At 42.1% G+C, this 15366-nt stretch overlaps 1 long non-coding RNA gene across 1 annotated transcript in view; it reads right to left on the bottom strand.

Annotated features, from left to right (window-relative positions):
- The window catches only part of LOC139180924 (uncharacterized), a 29082-nt gene extending 13946 nt beyond the window's left edge, over window positions 1-15136 (bottom strand). Inside the window, exon 1 of the long non-coding RNA XR_011565122.1 lies at window positions 15084-15136. This is a non-coding gene — a long non-coding RNA (uncharacterized lncRNA). The remainder of the gene's footprint in view (window positions 1-15083) is intronic.
- Window positions 15137-15366: the final 230 nt, after the last annotated feature.

The following is a 15366-nucleotide window of genomic DNA, read 5'->3' as shown; positions in this document are numbered from 1 at the left end:
GGAGTGGGTTGCCATTTCCTACTCCAAGGGATCTTCCTAACTCAAGGATCGAACCTGTATCTCCTATGTCTCCTGCATCGGCAGATGGATTCTTTACAATTGAGCCACCTGGAAAGCTGAGATATGGAGATATGAAACTAGCCGGTAGGTTGGGCCAGATCCTGAAGGGCCATGTAAACCAAGTTAAAGAGTTTGGATTTTCTTTCGAGGGTAATAAGGACAAACGAAATGTTTAATGTGAAAATGACAATAATATCTGGGTTTCCACAGCTGGGCACTATGGGAAACTCCTACAATTGTCTGGGATCAAAATGGCGACAGTGTGAACTAGGACCATTGCAGTTTGGGGAGAGGTATTTGGGAGCTGGAGTTGAAAAGCCATTCATGTGATGTCTGGAATTATGGCAGCCGCAGTGCAAACCATGAAGGCAATTAATCTAGCAAGCTAAAGATGAAAGTTTTGGGGGCAGGGTGGGTGGGGAATGCAAAGAAACTAAGTCCTTGATGACATCACAAATAGCCAGTTTAATCAAGCTGGGGATGTGCTTTTTCTAGATTTTTTTCTTAAAGAGAAATAACAAATTTTCCTATTACTAAACTGTTTTAAATTAGTGAATTGTTTTTTTTTTAAACTTAACAACACAAAATATTCCCATTTAAAAATCATGAATTTAGTTACATTGTTTAAACAAGTTATTACCCTTTTAGATTATTATATTTTATTTTAGGTGAAGACTGGTCTGGGTTTTAGGAAACTCAGACTTGGATAATGTTTTACAACACACTAGGAAGTGGGAATCAAAATACTTTTGTGTCGGAGTTAGAGTAAGATTGAATATTTGCATGAAATTCACATTCTGTAAGAAACAATCAAGAATATGCCTATGTCAATTGGCATTTTTTAAAGCCTGTCATTCACAAATGAACTTATCTACATACAAAGCAGAAACAGACTCACAGTGTAGAGAACAGACTTGTGGCCAAGGGGTAGTGAAGGGGGAGGGATGGATTGGGAGTTCGGGATTAGCAGATCAAAATTATTATATGCAGGACGGATAAACAATAAGGTCCTACTGAAGAGCACAGGGAACTATATTCAATGCCCTGTGATAAACCACAATGGAAAAGCATATGTTAAAAAAGGTATATATATGTACCACGGAATCACTTTACTGTACACACAAATTAACACAACATCATAAATCAACTATACTTGAAAAAAATAAAATTAAAAAAAATCCCCCAGTCTGTCATTGACCCACCGGACAGATATGAACAGCTTCACAAACCCGAGAGGACTCATTCCCTCTTTGATCCAATATTTATGTAGAATCTACTATGCGTCACTGCTTCTCTTTTCACCTGCTGGATTGTGCTTTACTAGGAATGCTATTTCTCTTATTTATTTTTATACCCTTGCTACTTAGCAAGCAGGATTTGAAACATAGTTGGCCCATAAATATTTGTTGAACAAAATGTGATCTGATTTTTCCGGTTGGGTTGAAAATGTGGGTTTCAGCTTCAGACGGGGCTGCAACTTTGATACTGTAATTGAGTGACCTTGGGAAAGTTACTTACTGTAGCCTAGGCTCAGATTCCTACTTACTGGGGATAAAAATCCACCGGGGGGGTATGAAAAGTGTCTGGTTTATTGCCTGGCACTAAGTAGGCACATTGTAAATAGCTGTTATCTTCCTCCTCCTAACAAGATCTAAATCAAGCCACGTTCTATGCTCCAACTGATGAATATTCTAGGAACCCAAGTTTTGTGGCAAATGTAAGAAGGTGAATCTGTTGCTGGAAAATTATGTAAGGCACTTGCAAATTATTTTTGCCTTTGGTTCTCCTTTTTGTGATCTACCGCAGGGTTTCCTGCTATTAGTCCAGTTAATTGAGAGCCAACTGTCTTTCACATCAACACCCATGTAATCAGAGGATCTCCCAGACACACAAAGGCAAAGACAAGTCTCTTCTTTCCATTTTTCAGATGTAGTATTTTCCTTACCAGCTGAACTAAAGGGTAACTTAAATTCTAATCTTAGGCCAGCATTATAGGTTCTTTTTTTTATTTAAGTAATTTTAAAATTGAAGTAGAGTTGATTTACATTGTTTCAGGTGTACAGCACAGTGATTCAGTTATATATATATATATCCATTCTTTTTTAGATTCTTTTCCGGTATAGATTGTTATAAGATACTGAATACCGTTCCCTGTGCTATACAGTAGGCCCTCGTTGTTTATTTAATGTGTGTACGACACTGTGTCTCTGTTAATCAACTATTCTTTTCTGTTTAAATTAACTTCTCTCACAATTTATCTGATAGACACAACTTTAAGACAAGGTTAGATGGGAGAAATTTGTCCCTGTTGATGCTTGCTGTATAGGCAAAGCAGAGATCATAGCTTGTGCTTATTTTGTTTGAATTAAATTCAGGGCTTCTGAGCTTGGGTCTTAACTCTGTGCCTCAACTGGAGCGTTGGACTTCAGATGTGCCCTGACCTTGGTTTCTGCTGTAAAATTAGGATTTTAGACTAGATAATTCTGGAGGTCCCTTAAGCTCTGAATTCTGTGCTACAGGTTTCTTTGCTGCTTCCTTCTCCTCTTCTTGATTTCTTATTCCAATATTCATTTCTTAAATAATTCAAAAGAAGAACAAAGTCAACCAGAGCTCCATTATTTTTCCACAGGGAGCAAAAAAAAAAAAAAAATAGCCTAATATCCAATAAAAAGGAAAAGGCTAACTGAATTATGATTTCAGTCACCTCACTGAAATATCATCCAGTGATCAAAGAGGATGTTTATGACGACTCTCTAGCAAAACAGAAACATCTTTTTATGTGATGTTGAATGAAAAAGGCAGAGAATAAATGATCCGTCTGGCATGATAACAATGATCTAGAAAATATACGGAACTGTGTAAAAGTTCTAGAAGGGAGTAAGAAAGTGAAAACCGTTGATATGTAAAAAATAGTTATTCTCTCACTTGTGAGAGGAAGGAGGTTTTCAGTATATTTAAGGTTTTTCATTGGGTGTCTTGTCTTGTAAATTTATTCAAGGTAGACTTCAGGTACCTTAAATGCTACAAGCTGCAGGAGGTTGGCTGACCTCAAGTGCGTGAGATCCCAGGTCCTCCCTCCTCTGAGTCCAGGTTCCTTCTACTACAAGAGCTTGTCTTGGTGACAGTGAGGGAGGAAAATGTGTCCTAAAGACTTTGGTCTTGGGACTTCCCTAGCGGTCCAGTGGTTAAGAATCCCCCTTCCAATGCAAGGGACGTGAGTTTGATCCCTGGTCAGGGAACTAAGATTCTACATGCTCCAGCGGGATCTAAGCCTGCAACTAAGCCCAACAAAGACCCAGCACAGCCAAAATAAAAAAATTAAACTTCCCTAAAAAATATGCATTGAGCTTTGCTTTACTCTGCCTGCCCTCTTTCTTCCTTTTTTCCTTGTTGTTTACACTCTTTTTTTTTTTTTTTTTTTTTTTACCATTAAGGAACAGTTTGTACCCAGTCACTCAGTTGTGTCCGACTCTTTGTGACCCCTTGGGACTGCAGCCCACCAAGCTCCTCTGCTCATGGGATTTTTCAGGCAAGAATGCTGAGATGGGTTGCCATTTCCCCCTTCCCTGAGTTTCCACCATGTCCTGCATCACAGGTGGATTTCTTTATCCACTGAGTCACTGGGGAAGCCCAAGGAACAATTTAGACACTATGAAATGTGCAGATCTGGAGTGTACAGCTCCATGAGTTTTGATAAATGTACACATTCCTGTACACTTGCCAGTCAAGATACAGAACATTTCATCCCCCAAGAAAGTTCTCTGTGTCCTTTCCCGGTAAATTACCTTACCTCTAGGCAATTACTGTTCTGATTTCTATCAGCATAGATTACTTATGCCTCTTCTGAAACTTCATATAAATTGAATCATACATGTTTTCTCTTTTTTTGGTCTGTCCTCTTTCGCTCAACATCCTGTTTGCAAACTTCACTCATGGTGCCTGTGTTAGCAGCTCATCCTCTTCTCCTGGGTAGTATTTTCCTGTGGTCAACTGAATACTGGCCTTAAAGATATCCAGGTTCTAATTCCTGGAGCCTATGGATCTTATTTTATGTTACAAAAAGGACTTTTGCAGGTGTGATTAAGCAAAAAACTTGAAATGGAAAGACTAGCTTGGATTTTCCAAGTAGTCCTAAGTGTAGTCACAAATACATGGGAGGTAGAGGGAGGTTTGACCTCAGAGGATGAGAAGGAAATGTGACCAGAGCCACAGATCGAAGTGATACACTGTGAAAAGACCATCAGCCAAGGGATACAGGAGGGGTCACTGGACGCTGGAAAAGGCAAGGAAACATTCTCTCCTGGAGCCTCCAGAAGGAACCAGCTGTGCCAACATTTTGATATTTAACCCTGTGAAAGTGATTTCAGACTTCTGACCTCCAGAACTATCGGAGAATAAGTCTGTGTTCAGTCACCCAGTTTGTGTGAATTTGTTATACTAGCAACAGGAAATTATTATTATTCCATTGTATGGTTATACCTGTCTTCCCTGGTGGCTCAAATGGTAAAGAATCTGCCTGCAACAAAGGAGACCCAGGTTCAATCCCTGGGTTGGGAAGACCCCTTGGCGAAGGGCGCAGTATTCTTGCCTGGTGAATTCCATGGACAGAGGTGCTTATCACAGTGGATTTATCGATTCACTTCGTGATACATTTTAATTTGGGGCTCTTCTGAATCAAGCTGCTAGGCGTGTTCTTACACAGGTCCTTGTGTGTCGTGCGTTTTCATTTCTCTTGGGTAAATATACCTCAGAATGGAATTGCTGTGGCATAGAGCAGGTGTGTGTTTAGCTTTATAGAAAATGTCCAGTTTTCATAGTGACTATACCATTTTATATATCCACCAACACACTTGATAGTTGATCCTCTTTTAAAAAACACACAAAAAATAATAAGGTTGAGATTGCTGAGATGGGTGGGAGTCAATTCCTGGATGCTTTCTGGATGATTCCAGGACCTGATTGTATTTCCAGAGCCCACAGTGTGAGCTCTAGGACAGATTTATGCAAGGATTTTTTTGTCTTTATTTATTTATTTTTCTTGAAAAGGAAATAATTCACCTGCCTCCCACCCTCTTCCCTCTGTCCCTGTGTGCCCCATTAGCACGCACTGTACTCTCTCTGTGGGTGGGAGTCACAACCCCAGAGGCCTGGGCGACCCAGGGAACAGGAGCCAGCCAGTCTGGACCTCGGGGTCCTGACAGCAACCCAGAAAGCAAGAACGCAGCACGCTGAATGCCTTTCCCGTTGGGGCAGTCAACCATGTTATTCTTCAGTGAATGGAATTTTCTTGCTCCTTTAAGTAGAAAAACACCAGTAGCCCAGATGCCTCCCACAACAGTAGTTGATAAAACACTCAGAGAAAAGGCCGCAGGGAAGGGAGGGAAAATCCTGCCAGATCTGCTGGTGTTTGTTGTTGTCACTGTTATTCTCGCTTTTTTTTTTCACCTATAGAAAATTCGCCAGGACCACTTCCAACCCTGATCTCTCTAGATTCTGGTAGTTTTCTGAGGTTAAACTCAAGAACAAAGAGGCAATTGTTTTCTAGATGCAATCTTGGCGAGCCCAGTTTTGACACCTGAGAGATCTGGTGTGAATCTGGGGGTCAGCTGGTTTATCCCCCCATGATCCTCAAGCCCATTCAGATCACTGAGTTTTTTTGTTGTTGTTGTTAATGGCCTGTCAGCTTCCTGAAACACTACTCCCATCCCTTTCCATTTACAATACCCACATAGTAGTACCTGCATAGACTGTAACCTTCTAAGCCATATCTTTCCTATGAGCCCGTCTTAAATTCAGTACATCCTTTGGAGCTTCTGAGCTTACATCCGTATAAACCCTGGTATATTTCGGTGGTCTGCTGGCTGTTCTGATGACCTTTGGAACTCAAGATCCTGGCTGTCGTTTGGGACCCCTTGGAGCCAAGGGGAGTCTTGTAAAATATCAGGGGGCTGGATCCATCCTGGATCTCAGTCCTGGATGGTCCCTCAGCAGTGACTGAATGGGGATCCCATGCCAAGCCTGGCCAGATGTTGGCCTGGGCACCCTCTTTGCACACGGCAGGACAAGTCCTCTCCCTGCTGCGCAGTCATAAAGCTCTGGAATGTGAGCACGGCATGTGGTATGAGCATGAGCTTGCACAAAAGTGGAAGCCTCCTGGGAGGTGTGGTGCATGGCCTTGCAAAGGAAGTTATTTGGACAGGGCCCCAGGCTTGACACTGCCAAGGGAGAGGTGGAACTGCTTGGGTAACTGTCCTTGGCGGGAAAAGGGCTGCGCAGGGTTTACAAGGAGATTTTCCTCCTGAGCCTTGTCTCTACCAAACTCGCAACAATGCCGGCCTCTTGTTGGACCAGTCTTGACAATACACGCTTGACCTGCATCATCTCTTGATCTTCTCAGCTTCTTTGGAAGCGAGGCCGGGAAACAGTAGGGCAACTTCTTTCAGGCGCTCACACCTCCCCATCGTTTCCCAAACTAGACACCCTGAGAGCCTGACCTTGTGGTTCTGGAATATGCCAGCCTCATGGGGGTACGGGCACTCACGTGTCCTCTTGAGGTGGAACAAAGTCTACACCCCGGCGGGCGCCGTGATGCCACAGAGCACCATGGAAAGACCAGGGCACCAGGGTCTGAAGATGGGGAAGAGGGCGGAGTTGTTTACTCTCGCTATGTCCTCACTTCCTCATCTGTCAAACGGAAGGTTCTACCACCCTGACTTCCTCCCAGGGTGATGAAGAGGGTCCAAGAGACTTTGTGAATGAATGTGCTTGGTCCACTGCCAAGGCCACACGGAAGCAGGTGATAATTATTCTTGGTTGGGAGGCAATGCACATTCAGGCAGAATGAGAGAGCATTTGTCCTTGGTGGGAAATGGCACCAGTGAGGAGATGAGCACCCAGAGATTGAGTTGGAGCCTGGGAGGAGGTTGGGACTCAGGGAGGGGGGTGTACCTTCTCGGGAGGATGGTATGCAAGGAGAAGGTTGTAACTCAGAGAGAAGAAGGATACCCAGGGAGGCAATTTGGGCTGAGTAGGGAGATGAGACTTTGGAGAGGCTCATCACCTGATTTGACCCATACAGGGGTCAAAGGACCAAGTTCAGAGGCGATGGAAAGAGACAGCTTGTGCAGTTCTTCAATTTAGTAAAAAGCAACAGCATGTCCTAAACCCTCAGTGCTCTGCCCACGGTGAGGTGTTTTAGAACAACCATTTGTCCACAATGGTTTTAGATTTCTGCCCAAGGAACACTACTTAAAATTAAAGTCAACATTAGTTCGATGGAGCTGATCTCATATTTCTCCTGCCTGGAAATACCTACAATTCCTTAAAACAATGTTTCAATTTACCCCAGGTCCGGAGGAATTTTACAGTGTAATAGCTGCCCTCCCCTTTCCTTTTCCTGCCTCCCAATCCTGGTTTGTTGGAGCCGGTAGCGCACACATGGACTTTCTATCGAATGAAGACTGCTGCTGCTGCTGCTAAGTCGCCTCAGTCTTGTCTGACTCTGTGCGACTCCATAGACGGCAGCCCACCAGGCTCCCCCGTCCCTGGGATTCTCCAGGCAAGAACACTGAAGTGGGGTGCCGTTGCCTTCTCCATGAATGAAGACTATTCGCCCTGTATTTGGGCTCCTCCATCTTTACTGAACTGAAGTGCACGACAGACCTGCAGATGCTGGTGACTCATGTTAAATCATGGGGAACCAGGTGGGCGAGCCATAAGTGAATGACGTGCGTGTGCTTTCCTGTCCATCTGACATGTTCCTGGACTTAATTAGAAGGATCATGAGGCCACTGTGGATTTGAGACCATTCGTTCACCCAGTAAGCTTAACTGACCTCCACTCCTGGTCATGTGTCTGCATTTGCACCCGTGGTCAGGACTGATATTTGGCATGTTCAGCTCAGTCTATTAAAATATTGAACTACTTTCATGTTGGTTGCCAAATAACCATTGACTGGACACTTTCCAATGTCCGCAAGGGTCTGTGTTCATTCTAATTGGTCAATGCTTTTTATTACACCGATCATTAAATTGCTGTTGTTTGGGGCAAGTAGTCATTAAATAGTTGTCATTCGGTGTGGCATCAGGTGCCATGCATTCCTTTGCTTGGAAAAGCCTCCATGGTTCTTTCAGGATGAAAGGACTCCCTAAGTGTTGTCTTTGTTTAGATGATTGAGAAAATCAAGTTGAGAAAAGACCCTGACAAGGTCCAGAAGGGATGTTAGCCTTTTTTTTTTTTTTGCAGGGGTCAGTAAGAAAGTCACGGAAATAATAAAATAAGCAGACATATGGCCTAAAAAAGATGAGTTTTGTACAATGAGGCAGCTGTCCTCTGGCCCAGAAGGGCCAGTAAAGATGGGATCATTCTATTTAATGTCAGAACTCCCTGGGCTGTTGTCTATTTTTTGAGTCTTGGGACACGTTGGAGACAAAATTCAGAAGGCAATTCTAATTGGAAGCTTTGTAATCCTGACCCACAGTTGGTCACCACAGGGGATACCTGTACTGGAAACCTGTTTATTTCCATCTGTTCACTGTCCACCATTGGCTTCCCAGGTGGCCCTAGTGGTCTAGAACCCACCTGCCAGTGCTGAAGATGTAAGAGGTGTGGCTTCGATCTCTGGATCGGGAAGATTCCCTTGGAAGAGGGCCCACAACCCATTTCAGTATTCTTGCCTGGAGAATCCCTATGGACAGAGGAGCCTGATGGGCTATAGTCCGTAGAGTTGCAAAAAGTCAGACATGACTGAAGCAACTTAGTGCACATGCATGCATCCCCATAATTTATGAAGATTATAAAAAACTAGAATAGCTGAAAGTATGAATTTTTTCCCCATCATAGCCCCTGCCAACCCTTCCTTTGTTGTTGTTCAGTCACTAAGTCATGTCTGACTCTTTGTGACCCCATGGACTACAGCATGCCAGGCTTCCCTGTCCTTCATCATCTCCCAGAGTTTGCTCAAACCCTTGTCCATCGAGTTGGTGATGCCATCCAGCCATCTCATTCTCTGTTTCCCCCTTTTCCTCCTGCCCTCAACCTTTCTCAGCATCAGGGGCTTTCCCAATGAGCCTTCACATCAGGTGGCCAAAGTATGGAGCATCAGTCCTTACAGTAAATATTTGGGTTTGATTTTCTTTAGGATTGACTGGTTTTATCTCTTTGCAGTCCAAGGGACTCTCAAGAGTCTTCTCTAACACTGCAATTCAAAAGGAGCAATTCTTCTGCCCTCAGCCTTCTTTACGGTCCAACTCTCACATCCATACTTGACTCCTGGAAAAACCATAGCTTTGACTCTATGGACCTTTGTCAGCAAAGTAATGTCTCTGCTTTTTAATATGCTGTCTAGGTTTGTCATAGCTTTCCTTCCAAGGAGCAAGCGTCTTTTAATTTTATGACTGCTGCCATTGTCTGCAGTGATTTTGGAGCCCAAGAAAATAAAATCTGCCACGGTTTCCACTTTTTCCCCATCTGTTTGCCATGAAGTGATGGGATTGGATGCCACCAACTTCGTTTTTTGAATGTTGAGTTTTAAGCCAGCGTTTTCACGCTCCTCTTTCACCCACATCAAGAAGCTCTTCCTTTAGCTCTCCCAAAACAGTCTCTGCTAGTGATTTGCCTGCATATAAACATACTTTTTAATACTTAACATATGAACCGGTATGTAAAATCTGCTTATTTTCACTTAATGTACGACACTACAGTGGATGGTGTGGTGTGCTCCCCAGGTCCTGTTTCAAAAGTGAGACACTCATTGCCTCAGCTGTCTGGAAGCTCACTGGTGACAGATCACAGCTAAGTCCTCGCCCTGGAATTGCTCTTGTTCAAAGTGACCCGTTCTCCCAGGGGACAGATCACATCCAGGGGCTGGTCAATGCAGGGTTCTAAAGGCTCAGCCTTCACTCTGAAAGGCCTTCCCAGCGTCAGAGTCTCCAGTGGGTACAGCTGAGACTCCTGGTCCACCTGTATTTCAGTTGAATTTCTCCTTTTATGTCCTCCTGCTCCTTTCACTCCTGTACAGGTGTTGTCTCTGAGGGCATTTCCCAGCAAAGCTCCAGCCTCCAAACCTCCATCTCAGAGTCCATGTCCCACGAACCAGTCAAGACAATGCCTATCACCTCAATGTCCGCGGAGTATTCCATCATACTAGGAATTCCCTAGTACCTCAGTTGGTAAAGAATCTGCCTACAATGCAGGAAACCTGGGTTCAATTCCTGGGTCAGGAAGATCCCCTGGAGAAGGAAATGTGAACCCACTCCAGTACTCTTGCCTGGAGAATTCCATGGACAGAGGACCTGGCAGGCTATAGTCCATGGGATAGCAGAGTCAGACTCAACTGTGAGACTAACTTTCACTTTTCCTTGCATCATACAGAATCTAACAAATATGTTTAGTCTCATTCCTGTAGCCATGTTTCATGTTTTCTGTTTAGTATTCTTTCTTGCTATTTCCTTCTAATTTTTAATAGATTTTTTGTTTCATTTTACCAGATTAGTAGTTTCCGTTGTGCTTTTTTCATTCCAGACAACACTCTCCAATAGAAAGCTAATGAGAGCCACATATGTAATGTAAAATTTTCTAGCAGCCATGAAGACATGACTCATTGGGGATCATCTGAGAATTCTGACTCCCACACACATTAAAAATGGTTTATTAAAATATGAAATTAATTTTAATAACATGTTACTTAATCCAAGATAATGAATATATTATTTCAACATATATTTAACATAAATCACAGCAAAAGCCTCTTTGACCCACCTTCTAGAGTAATGGAAATAAAAACAAAAGTAAACAAATGGGACCTAATGAAACTTAAAAGCTTTTGCACAGCAAAGGACACTATAAACAAGATGAAAAGAAAACTCTCAGAATGAGAAAAAATAATCACAAATAAGCAACTGACAAAGGATTCATCTCCAAAATATACAAGCAGTTCATGCAGCTCAATATCAGAAAAACAAACAACCTGATCAATAAGTGGGCAAAAGACCTAAATGGACGTTTCTCCAAAGAAGACATACAGATGGCTGACAAACACATGAAAAGATACTCAACATTTCTCATTATTAGAGAAATGCAAATCAAACTAAAATGAGGTGTCATCTCACACTGGTCACAATGGCCATCATAGAAAAATCTACAAACAATAAATGCTGGAGAGGATGTGGAGAAAAGGGAATCCTCTTGCACTGTTGATGGGAATGTAAATTGATGTAGCCACTGTAGAGAATGGTATCGAGATTCCTTAAGAAACCAGGAATAAAACTCCCATGACCCAGCAATCCCACTACTGGGCATGTACCCTGTGGAAACCATAATTCAAAAAGACACAGGTACCCCAGTGCAGTTCATTGCAGCACTGTTTACAACAGCCAGGACATGGAAACAACCTAAATGTCCATTGACAGATGAATGGATAAAGAAGTTGTGGTATGCGCCTTGTCTTGAGTCTTCGTGGATGTATGCAAAGAGATGCAGCAATGCTATGAATACGAGGGTAGCAGGTGCTGAATTCCAAACATACAGGTGAATCACAGAGGGACATGGGAGTTATTGCTCATTTTATTTGATTCTTTGTGATTTTTTGTTTGATCAGGACACCTGTAAGTCTCTTTGGGCTTGACAATTATGCAAGCTAAATGGAATCATTACTTAAAAAAAAAAAAAAAAAGGAAGTTGCGGTACATATATATAATGGAATATTACTCAGCCATAAAAATGGAATAGAATTAGGTCATTTGCAGTGATGTAGACAAAACTAAAGTTTGTTATACAGAGTGAAGTAAGTCAGAAAGAGAAAAACAAGTATCGCATGTTAATGTATATATATGGAATCCAGAAAAATGGTACTGATGAACCTATTTGTAGGGCAGGAATAGAGATGCAGATGTAGAGAATGGATTTGTGGACACAGCACAGGGAGGAGAGGGTGGGATGAATTGAAAGAGTAGCATCGACATATACACTGCTGCTGCTGCTGCTAAGGCGCTTCAGTCGTGTCCGACTCTGTGCGACCCCATAGACGGCAGCCCACCAGGCTCCCCTGTCCCTGGGATTCTCCAGGCAAGAACAATGGAGTGGGTTGCCATTTCCTTCTCCAATACAGGAAAGTGAAAAGTGAAAGTGAAGTCACTCAGTCGTGTCCGACTCTTAGCGACCTCATGGACTGCAGCCTACCAGGCTTCTCCATCCATGGGATTTTCCAGGCAAGAGTACTGGAGTGGGGTGCCATTGCCTTCTCCACTACTATGTGCAAAATAGGTAGCTAGTGGGAAGCTGCTGTATAAAACAGGGAGCTCGGCTCAGTGCTCTGTGATGACGTAGACGGGTGGGGTGGGGGTGGGGTGGAAGGGAGGTCCAAGAGGAAGGGGATATGTGTATACTTATAGCTGATTCACACTGTTGTACAGCAGAAAGTAATGCAACATTGTCAAGCAGATATTCTCCAATTTAAAAAATATATTCAAAGTAACAAGTCATTAAGAAGATACTTAAAATTCTTTTTTATTGTATTGCCTTTTACTGTATTGAAATTCAGTATGTATTTTATATTTACAGCACATCTCAATTTGCACTAGCCATGTTTTAAGGGTTCAATCGCCCCATGTGGCTAATGGCTACAGTACCAGACAGCATACTTTTAGAGGTTTGAAGGTCTCCATCAAAATTGCATTTTAAGATGCCAGCAAAAAATGATGAAATAAGGACCTCCAAAAATTCTCTCCTCCATAAAAGCAACAAAAATGCTGGCAAAAAAGTTAGAATCAACATTTTCAGAACTCTGGAAATTAACCAGAAGCTTGCAGCAATCTGGGAGCATTTGTTCAAGAAAAATAGCTGAATCCTGGCGGGAACAATGAGCTTTGTGTAATTTTCTCCTGTCATATTCCATTAGAGCCCCCCACCCCCCCACCACCCGCAGCACCACAGCAGCCTCAAAATCCAACAGCCTGAAATCACAGTGAAAACCAGCAACCCAACAGCTACTGGAGGGAGCAGAATGGGGTTGAAGCTCCTTCGAAGCCCCATCCTTTGAGTAATGTCATAATTGACCTGTCTGATAATTCTTTGGGAGACCCCCCCACCTAGTGAGACTGTCTTTATTTTCTCTCATTCAGAGTTCGTCTAGTGCCAACAGTCTTTTCCACAGAGGTGTGTGTTGAAAACAATCAGAGGCAATTATTGAACAGCATGATCACCGGAGATGGTAGAATAAGAGTTGGGACAAGCAAGAGGCTAACCAAAAAGCTTAAAAGGAAAATCTGGGCAATGGATACCCATAGGGGATTCTGTGCGACCCCATTGACTGCAGCACCCCAGGCCTCCCTGTCCATCACCAACTCCCAGAACTTACTCAAACTCATGTCCATTGAATCGGTGATGCCATCCAACTGTCTCATCCTCTGTCATCCCCTTGCCCTCCCGTCTTCAATCTTTCCCAGCATCAGGGTCTTTTCCAATTCTTTGTATCAGGCGGCCAAATTATTGGAGTTTCAGCTTCAGCATCAGTCCTTTCAATGAATATTCAGGACTGATTTCCTTTAGGATGGACTGGTTGGATCTCCTTGTAGTCCAAGGGACTCTCAAGAGTCTTCTCCAACACCACAGTTCAAAAGCATCAAGTCTTCAGTGCTCAGCTTTCCTTATGGTCCAACTCTCACATCCATACATGACTACTGGAAAAACCATAGCTTTGACTAGATGGACCTTTGTGGGCAAAGTAATGTCTCTGCTTTTTAATACACTGTCTAGGTTGGTCATAGCTTTTCTTCCATGAAGCAAGCATCTTTTAATTTCGTGGCTGCAATCACCATCTGCAGTGATTTTGGAACCCCCCCCCCCCAAAATAAAGTCTCTCACTGTTTCCACTGTTTACCTATCTGTTTGCCATGAAGTGATGGGACTGGGTGCCATGATCTTTGTTTTCTGAATGTTGAGTTTTAAGCCAACTTTTTAACTCTCCTCTTTCACTTTCATCAAGAGGCTTTTTAGTTCTTCTTTGTTTTCAGCCATAAGGGTGATGTCATTTGCATATCTGAAGTTATTGATATTTCTCCCAGCAATCTTGATTCTAGCTTGTGTTTCATCCAGCCCAGCATTTCACATGATAAACTCTGCATATAAGTTAAATAAGCAGGGTGACAATATACAGCCTTGACATACTCCTTTCCTGAATCATTAACTGACCACTAATCAAAGACTTCAGTGTTCTCATACAACAAGGAATATACACTTCACAGAATTAGTTCAGAAAATTCAACAAACATACAACAAACAACAACAACAACAAAACCTGGGATGGAATCTGAAAATCAGATTTGTTCAATTTTATTAACAATTGATTTGTTCAATTTGTTTAACAATTTGTTCAGTTTTATTAGCAAGCAATTTGCTATTTTATTTGTTTAATCTTCAACAAAAAATTATGAGACATGCAAAGAAGCAAGGAAATATCTCACATAGGCAGAAAAGCAGTTGATAGAAGCAGTCTCTCAGGCAGCACAGATATTGGATTTACCATGCAAAGTAAGTCAGTCTTGTTAAATATGTTCTAAAAAGCTGAAGGAAACTATGGCTAACAAACTAAAAGGAAAAAGTTTCTATATATAGAAAATCCTAAGGAATCTACAAAAAAGAAAACCAAAATCAGTATACAAAAACCAATTGTATTTCTATACACTAGCAATGGACATTCCAAAAATGAAATTAAGAAAGCAATTTCACTTACAATAGCATCCACAAGATACATTTAAAAAAAGAAGTACAAGTCTTGTACACTAGAAACTACAGAATATTAGGTGAAAAAAACTGGAGAAGACCTATATAAGTAGACACCCTATGTTCACAGATAGGAAGATGGCAATACGTCCCAAAGAGATTTTCAGGTTCAACACAGTTCTATCACAGTTCAAGTTTTTGCTTTTTGAAAAAATTGTCAAGGTTGTCCTAAAATTCATATGAAAATACAAGGGATCCATAATAGCCAAAACAATCTTGAGAAAGAAGAAATCTGGAGAACTTACATTTTCCAACTTTGAAACTTAAGCTGCAATAGTCAGGATTGTGTGGTACTGGCATGTAGACAATGGACTAGAACTGAGAGTCCAGAAATAAACCCACACATTTGCGGTTGATTAATTTTCAACAGCACTGCAAGACAATTCAATGAGGGAAAAATAATCTTTTCAACAAAATGATGCTGGGACAACTGGGTATCCACAGTGCAAAAGAATGAAATTGTACCTCTTACCTCTTACCATCTTCAAAATTTAACTCAAAATGAATCAAAGACTTACGTATAAGAGC

This window comes from Bos indicus, chromosome 1, assembly GCF_029378745.1.
Source record: "Bos indicus isolate NIAB-ARS_2022 breed Sahiwal x Tharparkar chromosome 1, NIAB-ARS_B.indTharparkar_mat_pri_1.0, whole genome shotgun sequence".
In the NCBI taxonomy this organism is placed as follows: domain Eukaryota; kingdom Metazoa; phylum Chordata; class Mammalia; order Artiodactyla; family Bovidae; genus Bos; species Bos indicus.
This window is presented reverse-complemented; position numbering and strand designations above follow the sequence as displayed.